Raw genomic sequence first — 14,347 nt, forward strand, 5'->3', positions numbered from 1 at the left:
CCCAAATCATTTTGCTCTGGTTTCTCCCTTCCATTTTCATACAAGTTGTGGATCTCACTGCACACCTCAGAGCTTCTGCATATTGCAACATCCTTCACAAAGTGTTCCAAGAGGAGTGCAACTCAGCTGGAATCAGGATGGGCCAAGGCACTAATGACTTAGCTTTGCTTTTAACTGACAGTTTTATTCCAAGGATGTGAAATGGATGAAAACAGGTCCAATTCCTAATCATCACCATCAGGCGACACTGGTTTTTACCTGCATAAAACCTTTGTTTCCCATTTCACAGCTGAAATAGTTTCTGGGCCTTGTGATCATCAACCTTTCAGAGCAGGAATCAATGCTGGGCAGTTAGAAATTTTCTTACTGTCATTTGATTTCTTTGTTCTACAAAACATAGACGAGGCCTATTTCCTTCATGAGAAATACTGCAGAAATTATTTCCTACAGAAAGTCTGGAAAAGGCCTTCTGTCTCTTTGGATCACTCCAGAAGTCCCATTATAACTTCAAAACAGATCCAGGCAGTGAAACACTTCTGTCTCACTGAGCCCTGCATTTACGCCTAGGAGAAGGTATACTTGGACAATGTGATCTGGACAAGATGTGTCTCCATTCACACAGCTTCTCTGTGGCACAAAGGAAGACTGATGAGACCCAATAGTCCGAAGAAATGCAAGTGATTTAGTGAGCAAAACCAAGACTTTTTTTTTTTATGTCCCTAATCCTTTCTATAGTAATTTCATGTATAGAAGTACTTGTACATTGGTATTGTCAGCAGCCTAAGAATAATTTCTTATTTCACCATAACATATCTCTTAGGAGTTAAAAATCCAGTTTTCAGGACTGTTGTCTCATAGTTGCAGTTTCATCAGGCCTTGATACACCCAGCTGTCACCTGAGATGTTTTTAACATGATTCTTAATGCATAAATGGCAATACTAGAGAGTTCAAATAATCCTTTGACTGCCTAAAAGTATTTGAATCCAGGCCATCTCCTTTTTCAAGATTTTCAAAAGTCTATTGCTCTCTAAAACTAGTTTTTCACTTTAAAGTGTTCTTATGTTATTATCTCCATCAGCTCAAACCAAACCAAAGACAACCAGAATTTTAATCCTTCTGATGTGTTGGAAAATAGCCCTTGATAATCATTGTCTGGTCCTTAAAAAGAAGATTTCTCATTGAAAGGAAATGGTGGACTTTCTACAGCTATGTAAGATAACAGACACCTGAAAAAAAGAAATCATCTAGGAGAAAAAACTATACAGACAGATTCTCAGTTACTATAAATAAAAAATAACTTTTATCAGCAGAAAATTTGGCTTATGATTTATGTATTAACATTACCTAAGCCAGCCTTCACCCCTCTCTTACACCAAATTCAGTCTTTCTGCAGATTTCAAAGAGTTTTCTGTATCATTTTATAGATTTCAAGGAGAAAAGTAAGTAGAAATGCTGGAATGAGAAACTCTTTTCCAGTATCTGATCTAGATTGAAAGAAAAATCACCAAGCACATTCTTACATGTTTTGAATCAGAAGTTTTTTGATTGCCATCAGACATTGTAGTTGGCATATATCCAAACTACATCTGTAGTTTGCTTATTACAGTGCCCTTCCAAAGTAAGCTATCTTAAAGTTTTCACAAAGGTTTTCTAAAGGAAGTAATTTAATAAAATATAACATGATGTTGTGCTTCTTGACTGTGTGTGGGGAGGTTCCACCTAATTACTTTCCCTTCGTTTTCTCCCACACATGTACAAATGCATGCGCTATTCCTCCCACGTTTTCATAAATGTGCGGTGTAGAATTACTACACTTACAAGAAAATACAAATAATTAAGTCCTCTGCTAGTCCACTAGATCATCTAGATCACATTCATACGATCCACTTTCAGTGTAATAAAGTATTATTGGACACTTTGACCCATTAAAATCAATAGGACTACTGCTGGACACAGTTGATATTACATTTGCAGAAAAGCATTTTTCCCCAGTGAGAATATGGATCAGATTCTTTTATTCTCTTCTTCCCTCTCTTGTTTTCACTGCTACTCATATGAAAGCAATGACAATTTTGAAAAATTAAGTAGGTCTTTCCTTAGCTGCTACTCAAATAAGATTTTTTTTTTTTTAAGGCAAAATGATGTTTGTTCACTAGACTTTGTCTTTCAGCCATACAAAACAACCTAGTTTGTATGAAACCTCTTCCAAGGCCTAAAACTCATTGTAGTGAAAAAATCTCCTTTTGCCTTCTCTTACAAGGTGAAACAAAGTACAAAAAATTAAAAGTTCAGCTTTGGTAATGACACTAAAATATTCAGGAATGTAAAAAGGAGAGAGAGCTCATGCTAGAACTTTACTCCATGGCTTGCAGTGAAAGTGTTTTACAGTAAAAGGTTGTTTTACTCTTGGGAATTAATCTGCTCTCTGTTTTTAATGTGTTACATAGTCTACTCCAGAGTAGTAAAATAGTAATTCCAGTACAGAAAGCATTTTCGTTATTTGTTTTTTCTCCAAAGAACAAATTACCAGTTTCCACCTGGGAAAAGCTCCCAGCTGAAAGGCTCAAATATTCAGTGGATCAGATTTTGCAAAGCAATGTTTATTCTTAGTTTACCTTTTTTCTCAAGAAGAAATTCTTGTTGCTGAGAATTACATCAAAAGGCAATCCTGCAAAGTAAACAACCTTTTTTTGTAACAGAGATTAAGGGGGGGGGAATGTAAGCACCTCATTCATAAGAGGAGAGTCCCCTTTTTAAAATAAAAATCTATACCTTTTATGCTTATCACACAAGTTCTTTTCTTGAAGCCAATCAGACTGTAGCTAGTGTATTGAATAGGTACACAAGAAGCAGCTGTCGCTTTACTAAACTAATATCCATTAAACAAAATGGTCATAAGTGCATCAATCTAATGTAATAGCAAGAATGTCATTGAAATAGAAAGTTGTCACAGGATCAATGTCCCCTGCCTTGAAAATAAACATTGTGGTTTCGACTCAGCACTTATCAAGCAGCAGGAGACCATTATCCTGTGATAACATCCTATTCTATTGACATTATCTGTTAACTAGAGATACACAGTGAAATATCAGCTTTGTTCACTTTGGATAAAACAAGCACTCATTTTACATCTGGTATACATAATTATCAGGCATGTGCCTTTCCCACAAACCTGAGTGACTTTAAAAATCCAGAAATGATTAAAAAAGAGTTTACAACATATACTAGTACTTATACAGCCATTGAATGTTCTTAAATAAGCAAGAGGTAGCGAAGCCATCAGAATTATAGCGACCTCCACATTGCTTTCTACTGCCACCAAACCCTTCCCTGGCTATTATTCTGTCATTTGCTTGTCACACTGTTGAGCTATGATTTTTCCTTGGCTAACCCCTTGTCTGAACTACCTTTCTAATATTCATTCTGGCTATCTTACGGTCTATGGGGTTTTTTTGGATAAGGAGGGTGGGGTGTGGAGAGCGTTTTTTGTTTTGGTTTTGAAGTAAAACTTTTCCCAGATCTGTTCTAATTAAGCAAATGCATGAGAACCAGACAACATTTTGACTGATAAATGGAGGATTACTGATCCTAGGATGAAATCTTCCTGCCACTGAGACCTACATGCATCTCCCTTAGAAGTCAGCAGATCACTGGAGCACTGCCAGACATTTTACAAGCACCTGATGCATTTCCTAATTCCACCTCCCCTTCACAATTCAGTTACTAAATAACTTCATAGCTGAGGCTGCAGTCTGGTATGCATATTACTCATTCAAGTCATCATGTCATTCACAAACTTGGACCTTGGCCTCCCCTATCCATCATACTCTCACTCAGATGTCTGTAGATATTCACTGACAATCATTATGTGATGCCTTATGAGGTCTTTCTTTCCCCCTCCTTTTATGTGATTTTTACACTTAGAAAATAAAAGCTCTTAACGCCATTTCCTGAAAGTATGGAAATTGCTTAAAATGTCATCTAGTTTTCAAGGAAAAGATCCACCTTTTTAGAGCCTAAGCTGCTTGCAACTTTATTGTAAAAAATAGGGTAAGATTAGTTTGCACATTCCAAAGTGAAGTGGTCTTAATTTATTGCAAAATCACCACATATTTCTATCTTTCATTAAATAACAAAGACGAAAGACCAGACCTAATTATGGGCATATGATTATGGGCCTGTTGTCTAGGAGGAGTAACTCTTACACAGGTATTTCCTGTGGAGCTGAAGTAGCTGGTCTGCTACATAATATGGTGTAGAGTATTGAAGTGGAACAGTTTTCCTTGTTGAAAGTTTAATGTCAGCTGTATTCCTCTGCATGCATAATGTGTTTCCTACATTACTCATCAATATTCAGGCAAGAAACAGTTGCAGAAGTGGTGAATGAGGAGTGAATTAACTTTAAAAAAAAATGAAAATAAAACCAAAAACAAGAGGACATCTTATATAATGAAGAAAACAATATTTATACAGTTGGCTAACCATCCTTCTACTCTGCTATATGTGGGCAAGTTCTCTCATGACAGCCCACATCACAATGCCACATTGCCTTATCTATTGCAGTTAAGCATGTTTGGCACAACAATTTTGTCCTAGCTTTCTTAGCACCAGACAGATTGGAGCTTTCCTGTGAACTGGCTTACAATGTACTGAGCAAATTTTTGCCTTTCCTTCAAATCTCCATGACTGCTTGACACTTATTGGAGCTTTTCTTAAGCCTGCATGCTCCTTTCTTCTGTCCTTTCCTACTACCTACTCCTGCTCTTCAAGTCCCATCTAAAACAAGCTATATCATGATCATCTGAGGCTCCACAGAACTTTTTTCCTAGGTTACTGATGTCCCATCAGCACTACTTAATCTCATAACAGAAGAGTTGTAGGCCTGCCATCTGTATCTCACCATTTCAACTGGGTCCACACTTAGACACCTCTTGGACTGTTTCAGCTAAAGCTCCCCATGTATCTTCAAAGAAAGAAGGAAAACAATGCGGGAACCAGAATTGTCCACTGCGCAGGTGGATGAATGGCGAGTATTCTGTGCCTTAGAGCCTCCACTGAAGCAAGGCTCCGTGGCCAAAACAAGTCAGGGGCAAATATGGAGTATCCTGTTTGTACTGGAATCTACACAAAAACAACAGTTCAAACAGTATCTTGAATTTGCTTTTGCTTTTTTTTGGCTTTGCTTGCTGATCAGTCCTTACTATTGATCATCGCAATTTTTACACTCTCACCAATATAGTGAGTAGATTCTACCTGAAGTTGAAGCTTTATCATTGGAGGTTAATTACTTGAATATATTCCAGCACATTTCTAATTATTCTTCAAGATGGACAAGCCAAACTGTCAGATTTTGTTTCACCAGGAAAGAAGACATGCTCTCTTACAATGGCAGAGGGAAGAGGGTGGGTAATACTGGAATCAGCCCACAGATGTAACAAATCTCATAACCCATGACTTACTCATTATTCTGGTATGTCCCAGTGTATTCACTCCCCTCAGCAAGGTACTGAAGAAACCAGCCTGATTGATAGATAAAGCACAGTAGAACCATCCCAGACATATGTGAGAAAAGGATTTAGATGTTTCCCACTTCACAGAGTAACAGAGAGGCTAAAAATGGTAAGTTTTAACTGTTTCATACATTAGGATACCATAATGTTGTACAAGCTAATTTGTGCATCCCTCCTGGGCCTTATTATGACAGAGGTACAGCAGAGAAGGACAAAAGGGTAGCTAAAATCTATTGCAATTACACATATGCAAGCAATTAGGGGCAAGTTCTGTTTGCCCTTTGTGAGAGCGCACAGTAGGAGTTGCAAGTACAAGAAATACCTATACTCCTTGGCGTATTTTTGCTCTCAGACCTCACAGCAAAATTTAGCATATGAATGGTTATTAATATACACTAATATATAAAATGAGGTCATGGTTGCATTTTTGTTGTACATGGGTTTTTTAATTGATATTATTTTGTAAAATTGCTAGAGAGCTATGCAAAAAAAAAAAACCAACAGAAATATTAATTAGGATTGTAAAGGAAGATTCCTGTGAAAATGTTTTCATTTGGTTTTGGGTGAGAGAGCAAAGGAAAAATGGTTTGGAGTTACTAGGTTTCATGGTGGGTTCTAAAACACTGAACAAAACCTTTAATCATGCAATGCTGCTTCTTTCCCAGAAGGAGTTGCTTCTTGGAAAGTCCAGCTCTAAAATAATCAGTGGCTAAAAGGTTTGGCCATTCTTGCCTGGCTGCAATTCTTTTATATATCCTCTTCAGACCAGGGACTTCAGCCACAGTTTCCCACATGAGGTTGGTGACTACCAAACAGGCCATTAGCTGATCTCAAATTCCTTCTTGGATCTGTTCTACTCCATAAAATTAAAAATTCATTTAACCACATCAAGAGGCAGCCTGAGTTTGTATGGCAGTGATTAGAGCACTTTAAGATGCAAGAAATTGATGTTAGAGTATTTGTTCAATGGAAGTTTGATTAGTTATTCAAAATGGAACAGCCCCAACAAGGGGAATGTATCCCTGGAAACAGTGCATGGCAGTAAAGGCACTCAAATGACTGAAGTTCAAGTCTGTAATTAGAAAGAATCGAGACAAATTCATGCAGCATCATTTGCAGTGAATGCCCTAATGTTTTGAGCATTTCCTATTAGTGTGTACACATGTGGTTCTCACTGCTTTTTCATGAGCAAATTTGAAAGGTCACATCTTAACATTAAAAAGGAAACAAAACAATTAAAGAAAATTCTACAGCTTCTAATCAAGCTCCATTCATCACTAAAGTCTGCCCTCGCTCCAGACCAAACTTTTCAATATTACACTGCTAACAGAACATTTACAGCAAAATTCTTCATTCTCTTCCAGCAAGTTTATCATATGGTTTCAGTGGTTCTGCGACAATTCTGTTCAGTAATCAATCATGATTACTAGCTATATACAGTACACACAGCAGAAGAGATTAATTTGGGACAGCCTGAGGTAGCATGCTAATTAGTGATATGCAGAAACAGCATTTGTGCATGGCTCCTTGAAACTGCAATTTTTCCATTGGCATATTTGCCTCACCCTAAGTATCTCACCTTACAAATGATGCACCATTTTATCAAATTAATTGGCCTGTTACATCAACACAGTCCAGAAGGAGACTGGTTTTGCCTGTAAAATCTGAATAACTTTATTCTTTATACTGTATGTTGCATTTCACCATGTTTCTTAAATATCATTAGATACTTTCTACTTTTTAAATTCAAGTGGGAAAGCAATAACATTTTCATGTGATTATTATACTTAATAAGGTAGGATAAATAGTAATATCCTAGCAGCCTTTTGCTGTAGTATATATTAATCATAACTGTCCCAATATGAAGAAGTTCTGTAACCATATTTTTGATGACATTGAGCCACTTTGGAGAAAGGAGATCAGAACAAGAGTGAAAAATGAAAACTCCAGCACCAGCAGCAAGTTTCACCCTCTACCATCCCAGGAAATACTAAAAACAAAATCCAACAATGTAAATATAGTTGAGTTTGATTTCTCGTTTTGGGGTGATTTTTTTCATTTATCATCTCCCAAGAACAAAGGCTGATTTTGAAACTGCTAAAGAGAACAGCACAGCACAGGTAGCCATATCCCAAAGGCATTTATAGACTGAAGAATCAAGAACTAATAGTTCATTGGCTACACAAGCAAAACAGCAGCCCTTATGCAAGGAGAAGTTATATACACTACAATATTTTCCTTGAGATAAGGTCTATTGGCCTGGATTTCTCAAAAAATGTCTAAGGAGTGCCAGAGCAGTCTTACAGTAGGATTTCATGCAATATCTGGTTGAATTGGTACTGCTGGATTACATCCTAAACTGTGCTGTGGTATTCCATTTCACTTCTTCACCAATGGTCATAATAGAACATATCCAGGACAGTGGATTTGAGCTCAGGACTTTCTGGTCCTAAATAAACATGCCTTATCAAAAGAATTACTCCTGCTTGAAACATATCAGAAGACACAAGAATTAGAGCTTATAAATAAAAATGTTTTCTGAAACTTTCTTCAAGGGTATTTATTTCTGCTGGAAATGGTGATGGATCAAAAGCACGCTAAGTAGGGATTTTCCTTCAATGTTTTGCCCCATTTTGTGCAAGGCAGAGGGAAAGAAGAGTCTTTCCATTTTCATTGCTTTCCTGAGATTCCTTCTTTTTTTCCCTCAGAAGAAGGAAAATTCAAGACTCTGTGAGAAACTAATTTTCACTTTTACCCTGCCCAGTTTGGGGGGGGGGGGGGCTAAATTTCCCCCAAAATTAGAAAGGTGTGAAAAATAAAAATGTTGACAAAATTATAAAAATTTAAATAATCAAAATTCCATTTTTCTTCTACAATTTTTAATTCAAACTGTATCGGTCTTCTCTACAGGAAAGATATATGGCAAGAGAAGTCAGCTACTGAGTCCAAAATAGCTCCTGCTATTTCATATAAATGAAACAAAACCTACTAAACTTTAAATTGAGCACTTTGGAGAAAGAGTCTTGGACATCTGAAGCCATGGTTCAACATTCATCGATACTTAATATATGTATTGTCTGACCTGCTGGCAGAACAAATGTGATCTGGATCAAGTGCAAGCACACAATTACATATTTCTCCAGCCACCCACACAGCAAGCAATACAACACTTATGCCAAATCTATGCCTGCTGTGGGAGGACAGACGCTAAATGAGTGAACAAGAACTGCTGAGACAGCAGAGTGAGCTTATACTGTTTCTGTGCTTTGCTTTGCATTTGAGCAATTTTTTTTGTTGCTTTCCACTTGAAAGCTAGATTTACCATTTTGTGAAGCTGCAGCCTGAGGCACTCTGTTCATCACATCAGATAGTGGACACATAATCAGCAAATTATTACTCTTCAGCATCTACTGAGATGGCCACCTTTGGAGAGAAGAGATACTTAGTCCTAAGGCACACTCAGTGTCTGTCTTTTTATTGAGACTGTTAACAAGGGCCAATTACAATCAATTCTGACAATGCCTTTTGTGCTACTCTGGAAAATGGTCTGAGAGCAAACAGCAGCTATTTGAGAACAGACAGTTTTCAGAGTCTAATTTCATTCCAAGGTCAACTTGGCCCTTTCCTGATATTTCTTCTATACTATTTTTATACAAAAAGCTTTGATACAGGTTTGTTCAGTTTTTAAGGGTGAGTTTCTGCAGTACCTGCCCACTTTTCATTAGACTGAAGGCAAAATCAACCTAGTATTTATATGCATCTCTCCCACCTTCCCCATTTCCCCCTACAAGACAGACAAGTTTTTCTAGAAAAAGTGAGGGAATTGACTGGAAAGAAATCCTGCAATTTCTCAGTGCAATTAAACATGAAAGCAAGCTTTGGCCTGCTAAGTAGCTATACTGTAGGCAATCACTTGTACGCAAGTTAACTTATTCAAACGCAGTGCGTGAAAGACACAGTTTCAGCAGCTATCCACTAGATACAGAATTCAAGCAACAGGCCATGGATTAAAGTTTCCTCAATTCATTATCTGTGCTCAGAAATACCCAGTCGCCTCCAGAAAGCGTCTGCCTACTGAACTGTAAAACACGACCATCATGGCATTCTGAAAAGATAAGCTAAATACAATAGAAAGCACAGAGAATGGCTTCAGTTATACAATATTAGGCTCTTAAGCAAAATTGGAGGTGCAAATTCATCTCTTCTAAAATTTAAGGGTTGAAGAATACAGAAAACACATCACCACCATAGTTGGAGACTTTCTGTAATATTGAATTAATTATAGTTAAACCATTTTCATACAGTAGTCACTGGTCTTCTGCTTAAGTGGCTATTCTAATATAAAAACATATACCAGGTATAAAAGATGACTTTTTGGAAAAAAAACAGACAAAAAAAATAAACAGAGGGGTGATTTCAAAGTACACAACACCTAATGCTTAGAGATTCTCTGTTTCACATAACACGGTGCTAAACTTATGATAGGCAAATCCTACTAAATGGCTAACTCCCATTTACATTTCCACAATATCAGCAAAGCACAGAAAGCATCCATTCCCTTGAGAAAGTATGGAGGAGGTCCATTTATTATCAGAGACATGAAAAACACCTTGAGTAAAGAAAACCAAAATAGTAATGCTAAAGTAGAGCAACTTAGTAGTCTGCTTCTACCTTATAACTAACTAACCTCAGCATGAAATTACGGGATTCAAAGGAACACGTTTTTTTCTGAATTAAAGGTGACATCTCCATAACTTTTTCATTAGTCTTAAAGTATTACGAAAAGAAAAAAGACCAACAAACATTTCCCTGGTCTATGGCTGTCAGAAGCCTGACTACTGAATTAATGTAGTTTATTTTCAGTTTATTCCACTGAAGAGGTTTTGGATGCTAACAACAGTAAGATTTTTTTCAAAGGTGTAAGGTAAAATGGGGTATTCGCTTTTCCATGAAATTGATTTTATTTTAATATCTAACACATATTTGTTTATATGACATGTAGTTTATTGACACTGAACATAATGGTCGGTAGGAGAGGGCATTTTGCCTTATCTTTCTTATACTAGCTTTTTTCCTACTTTTCATAACTTAATAATGTATTGTGCTCTTAGTAGTCTTTCTTCTACCACGAAAGCATTCCTAATCAGTGGTGTTATTTATTGGCTTATTGCCCAGTGTTTGAAAGTGTTCTCACCTGTATTAAAAATGTAGAAGTCTGAACTAATTTAATAAGAATTGATTATGAGTCACTTGAAGGTTTTGAAAATCCCAACCTACCTAGCAATTTAGGAGTCTAATTTTAGACTCTCCCTCCTTTGGGCAGGGAGGATGTAAAATGCTTGTAAAAATACATTGTGTAACAGAGAATGATGAAGTTAGCTAAGGTTTGTTAGGTGTTGAGATATATGCAGAACACAGCTGACACTTTGCTACTACAAAGTTATTGCTGAAGTTAAGCAAATGGACAAACAAGAATTTCAATATTACTAGCATATTGATTGACTTCTGCATTTTAGCAGAACCCAATCTTGATTGAAGATGTGGAACAGTTTTCTTTTTTTCCACAGAGAACATTCTCCCCCATTGCCCCTCCAAAGATGACCAAGAAAAAAAGAAGTACTTTCAAATCTGGAATAATATTTCTGATCATAACCATGGAGACACAAATACCATTCCATCCCAAAGTAACTAGGGTATTTAGGGTTAGAGTCGTTGCCTATGATGTGGGAAATGGAGATTCAGGCTGTTGCTGGAAGGCCAGAGTAGGCACTTGAATCTGAGTTTCCTACATCCCCACTAAACTGTAAGCATAAAGAATAGGGGATTCCGTTGTACATGTATTACTTTATGCATGAAAATCACATTGAACACATTTTATCAACAAAGGCAAAAGAGAACACAAGAGTGAGGAAATAATTTCTAATCCAAGATTTCTAATCCAAGGCTAACAGTAGATAACAATATTCCATTTCCCAATAATATACAAAAATGCCTGCAGACTCCAAGGCAATACTTATTTACACACCTGGATATGATATCTGGAGTTAGATCTAATTAAAACTATGCACAGATCCAAAATACAAACCTGTTTGGGGTATGTGCATTGCATTGACAGCAACGTTAGTTGGATGTTATGTTTAGACTAGCATTAGATGTTTCACTTGGCACTAGATTTTACACAGCTATATTTCTATAAAAATAAGATGTTTTCAAATATTTTCATAAAGCTTTTATTGCTATGATGGAATTTTTGTAACCTGCACCAAGTCTTTATTATCTCGAGGAAGGGAGCTATAAAACTGCTGCTTTTAAAACCAATTTATTCTCAAGTCATCTTCCACTAGCAATTGCAACCTTGCTCACTGCTACCTTCAGTTTAGTACTTGCATTTCTATAGGATTCCTGCAAAATGTACTTCCCCCCCCCCCATTCTCAATTACAGGTTTCAGAAAGAAAACTACGCTGATAAACTGACACTAGAGAGACCTTTCAGCAAGTTATCCCAGAAAGGGTCAGCTTTAGTCTCTGAAGTACTTAGAAATGTATTGTACATGCCTCTACCATCATAATAACTGAGAACACTGCTGCTGGGTATAAAATCCACGGCCTTCTCTGATATTAGCCTTCACAGTGCTCAAAACATACTATATTGAATGCCATTTGTGATGAAGTGCCTGTTGGAAGTGGAAGGAACAGGAATAGTAGTGTTGAGGAGTTTATGAAACCTTCCAGGGGGATGGAGGGGGAGAAATGCCTCACAGATACAGAGATATAAAAACATGGTATTCTACCCAGGTGGTATCTACAGTGCTCTGGTGATAATAGGCAGGAAGATGCCAGATGTCTCTGACATACACAAAGTAAATGCATATGCATGTTGTGCAAAACCAGGTGCTATATTTTTCATTTAAGGGTGGAGCCTTTCGCCCATTGCAGTACTTTTGCAATTGGTTGACATGATATGCAAAGAAAAGTCTACCTTTGGTAGTTCATCCTTATACAATTTTCCAATCACATTTTAAGAAACACAAGCAAGTCTATGGCAGAAAAATAAAAAAATTACTCAGTTTCAAAATTTAGCTTGCAAGCCTGCTCTAGGGCTAGAATTGGAAGCAGGATCCTCAATCCCAAAGGTCAGTGCCCTCTTCACTAGGCTGATAGCTAATCTGTGACAAATGACTCTTTCTGCCCTCTCCCTCTCTCCATTTCAATCCTGAGAGAACTTCCTGACAATACTTTTTACAAAACTTACACCTCTGTTCTCTCTCTCTCTTCCATTTAGTATGCCCCCACATAATACTAGCTATGCTTTGAACTGCAGAGTTGAGCTCACATGTAAGCATTTTGTTGACAGAGACATAATAAGTAGTTTAGAAGAATTTGTTTAAGAAGTAAGGTACACATTTAATTTTCATACTCAAATACTACGCTTCTTAAAAAGTCATCCAAAGATTTCAGATTGTCTCCAGAATAGCAAATACCTTCCCAAACTTGTAAAAAGTATCAACTTTGCCTTTGTTGTGAAAGACAAGGTGAGGTATAAACAGAAAGGGCACAGCAGATGAAGTTGGATCCATTTCCTATCCCCTCCAGTTGAGGAACTCTGGTTTTAGCATTAGCAGTTTGCCAAATCCACCAAGATAACATTAGAATATTGAAGTGCAAGAGGCTACCCCATCAAAACATTAAACTTCTCACAAAAGTTGCTAAGAAACAGTCACGACAATGAATTCTTACCTGTACAGTGTAGTACAAAGTTCCATGGATATTCAACAGTGTAAGCGAATGGATTTCAAGTCATTGCTTTTGAGCATGAGTTCACAATAGCCAGGTGTTTGCTCTGTTCTTCAGAGCTTCAGCGCTGTTGGGAAAAGGAAATTCTGACACTGAAATGTTCAAGATAGTTTTTTCAGCTTAGATTTATTTCTATTCTCTAATTATTCCAATCTCTCTTTTATAACAAAAACAAAACAACAAAAAAAACCCAGACAGACAAAACCCCACCAGCTAAGGAACAATGATGTCTTAGGAAAAAAAGAAAAAAAAAAAAAAAAGAAAAGAAAACCACAAACCAGAAAACAGCTACCACAAATTGGAATGCTAATTGGCTTTAACATAATACAACTTAATGACTTTGAAAAGATCACTGCGGTTAATAGACTTCATGTGAAGAATTAAGTAAAGTAGTTGTCTCATCTTTCATGTGCTGGGCACTGGAAACAGAGACCAAATATTCTTACACAGAGAGGCCTGAAAAGAGTTTCCATGTTAGCAATTAAAATCTTTTCTCAAAAGCTCGTGTTTCACAATTGTATTTGGTCAAGGCTGATGGATAGCAAGACAAGCAAGGAAAAAAGTAGACTCTATTGCTGTGGGCAGTACCTGAAGAGACAGAAAAGTCAGTGAGTACCTAGAAAGCAATAAGGAGACAAAGGAAATTATGTCTCAGATACAAAGTTTCTGTTTGATTGGTTTCCTGTCAGTTATGAGGAAAAAAAAAAAAGAAACGACTTATTAGATGTGAACTGATACAACTGGCAAGGTAGCAACTTCCAAAGGGCTCAGTTAACTCAGGAGCGCCCTTTTATAAGGGCGCTCTGTGAGTATTACTGTAAGAAAGCACCAGGGATGCATTCCTGGCCAGTTACAACTTTTAAAATAATTAACTACCTCCTCTTGCAATGCCCTAGCAACCTGATAGCCCATCACAGATCCAGTGCATCCTTTTACTCCACTGCAGAAAATCATCTCTCTCCTATGCGAGTGCAAAGATGCAGAATATAAAATCAACCTACATGGTAAGTGCAGAATCTTTAATTCCATGGAGAGAGAAAAA

The 14,347-nt window shown here is 37.1% G+C and overlaps 1 long non-coding RNA gene across 1 annotated transcript in view; it reads right to left on the bottom strand.

The window, feature by feature from the left end:
- Positions 1-13,745, bottom strand: part of LOC138685753 (uncharacterized) — a 33,727-nt gene extending 19,982 nt beyond the window's left edge. The window contains exon 1 of the long non-coding RNA XR_011325210.1: positions 13,249-13,745. This is a non-coding gene — a long non-coding RNA (uncharacterized lncRNA). The remainder of the gene's footprint in view (positions 1-13,248) is intronic.
- Between the last annotated feature and the right edge of the window lie 602 nt (positions 13,746-14,347).

Source organism: Haliaeetus albicilla, chromosome 1 (assembly GCF_947461875.1).
Source record: "Haliaeetus albicilla chromosome 1, bHalAlb1.1, whole genome shotgun sequence".
Classification (NCBI taxonomy): Eukaryota; Metazoa; Chordata; class Aves; order Accipitriformes; family Accipitridae; genus Haliaeetus; species Haliaeetus albicilla.